The following is a 2,829-nucleotide window of genomic DNA, read 5'->3' on the forward strand; positions in this document are numbered from 1 at the left end:
CTCGCCGGGGACAGGTCTGGAGGCGGCGGTGGTGCAGCGCGTGCAGTCACTTTACGAGCAAAGCCAGTAACGCTGTTTGCAATTAAAGCGGCCCAGCCCTTTCCATCGCCGCTGGACCTCAGCGAGCTTCAAAGCCCTCGGCTGGAGTTTCTTGGCACCGGGTGAGTTTTCCTCCCTCCTCTCCCAAGAGCTGCGCTGGAAAGGACTCGGCTGCTCGGGCCGACGGCACGGGGCAGAGGTGAGGATGCTGCACGCACAGACAGAAATCCAGGAGGTGAAAAGACACCCGTTACCGTGCTTCGCTGAGAAATTTTACCAAGGAAACCCCAAGCTTTGTACAGCCCATCCCAGTCTGTACGTGCCTGTGTGTGTATACATCCATAACCCCGGTGGGTCATTCCAGACCCTAAAACGGCTCCAGGAGAGCCGGGGAGGGACTTTTTACAATGGTATGGAGTGATAGGATGGGGGGGAATGGCTTCAAACTGGAAGAGGGGAGATTGAGATGAGATATCAGGAAGAAATGTTTCCCTGTGCGGGTGGTGATCCCCTGGGGCAGGTTGCCCCGAGAAGCTGTGGCTGCCCCATCCCTGGAGGTGTTCAAGGCCAGGTTGGACGGGGCTTGGAGCAACCTGGGCTGGGGGGAGGTGGCCCTGCCCAGGGCAGGGGGTGGCACTGGATGATCTTCAAGGTCCCTTCCAACCTAAACCATTCCATGATAATATGATTCCATGATCGCAGCCCGGTGCCCCAGCACGAGTCCTGAGACAGTCACAGCCCAATGGCCATCAGCAAAAGGCAACGACAACCGTGACAAATGCTGGCTACAATCCCTCTGGAGAGGATTAACTTGTGCTGAGTTCAGATGTGAAGATGTTTTATGGCCACCTAAGGACCAAGCAAAGGAGGAGACAGCAGCAAAGGGACCTGGGACGGAATGAGAGGGAACAACCAGAAACTGGGGGATTTTCAGGAGGAAAAGAGAGAACTTTCATTCAGGCAACCTGACACTGCTTCCCCCAGCAAGCTTTCAATTATGGCCGGGCTAACGGAAAATCCTGTAGTAATTATGTCAGTGTTGTAATGTTATGGAAAATACCGTAATGAGATCAGGGCTGCGCCGGCCTCCTCCGGTGAGCAGCGTGGCAACGTGCACGGCCTGCCCCGCGTCCCCGCTCCCCTCCGGCCTTTCCTGCTCCCCACAAAGATTTCAGAGGTGGAAACCTTCCTGGTGCCCAAAACACCATTGTGTTGTAGGTGAAGACCATGGGTTTCTCCCACTGTAAGCACAGGCTGGAGGGGAGTCAGTGAAGGTCTCAAGGCGGGGTGGCGTGCGGAGGAGGCTCTCCAGACCTCTGATCCTCTTCAGCTACATAATCTCCATCAGTGATATTTTTCCTGGAGATATTTATGGCTCTTTCCGTGTTGCTTTCCATGTCCCACTGAATATTGCATGCGCTATCGTTCCCCAAGGACCGATAGTCTGAGGAAAGCTGATTCTTCGCCGGCTTTTCTAGAGCTGCTAAATGGCACCTCTTCTCTTCCCCGGCATGATTATATCTGCGCATTTACCACTGATTATATTTGCAGGCACATTTGGGTGTGATTATTAGCTGAAACCTGTTAAGGAGTCAAGTTCAGTTGTTAGAGCATCTCTGGGGGCTGCAGTCAAAAACCAAAAGCAGCATCTGTCACAGCATCCCAGACTGGTGAGGGCTGGAAGGGCCCTCTGGAGCTCCCCCATCCCACCCCCCGCCAGAGCAGGGGCACCTCCAGCAGTGGCACAGGACGGCGTCCAGGCGGGTTTGGGATGGCTCCAGAGGGGGAGACTCCCCCACCTCTCTGGGCAGCCTGTGCCACTGCTCTGCCGCCCTCACAGCAGAGAAGGCCCTCCTCAGGTGGAGATGGAACTGCCGATGGTCACCTTTGTGCCCGTTCCCTCTTGTCCTGTCACTGGGCACCACTGGACACAGACTGTTCTCAACAGTTCTCTGTCCTTGTCGCGGGGACACGTGTTGGAGGCTCAGCAGCGCTGGGTGGTGGCAGAGCCACCCCTGAGCCATTTATTCCCATCCCTCTTTGCCATGGGGTATTTGGTGGGAGATCCCGACCCCGACACGGGCAGTGAGAAGCAAGGACTGGGAGCTAAAACCAGGGCGAAAAAAGACAAGAAGCAGGGAGGAGAGGAGATGTGCAGCTCCAAAGGGAAGGTGGGGAATCTGTGCCGTGAGGCGGGGACCTTACAAAGCGCCGTTCCCTACAGAGGTGCTTACAGAGATTATTATCGTTAATTTATGTAGATCCACACTTGCACTAGAAGAACTTGGGAACTAATTAAACAGCAACCGAAGAACAGCCCGGCCTTGGCTCTTGCCCAGAGAGAAGCAATTCCTGGGAAGAAATGATCCCAAACCTAGAGGGAACCCCAGCTGTCGGAGCGCTGCTTCTCTCCATGTACTGCTTAATCTTCCTAGAAATGATATGACATTTGGGATGATTTTCTGGAGAAGCAGTAAACAAACAGGCTCGCAAACCCCGGAGTTCTCCCAGGGCAACAGTGCAAGTTCCTCTGGCACCTCAACGCTACAAAACAGGTTCTCTCTCAGTGATCCGGGGAAAAGGGATCATCCGATGAGCAAAGATTTTTGACACCACATTGAGCAGAAGACTTGGATCCGGTCTCCAAGCGACTGTGTCCAGATGAAAACCAGGGGAAAAAAGGAGCTATTTGGGAGAGTAATTTGCTAACCCTGCTAACGGGCACTGGAGCAATTACACACGTGGCTCTAACAGGCAGGAAAATAATTAACACACTGCCAAGAGGCTGAG

Source organism: Charadrius vociferus, unplaced genomic scaffold (genome assembly GCF_000708025.1).
Source record: "Charadrius vociferus isolate BGI_N301 unplaced genomic scaffold, ASM70802v2 scaffold877, whole genome shotgun sequence".
Classification (NCBI taxonomy): Eukaryota; Metazoa; Chordata; class Aves; order Charadriiformes; family Charadriidae; genus Charadrius; species Charadrius vociferus.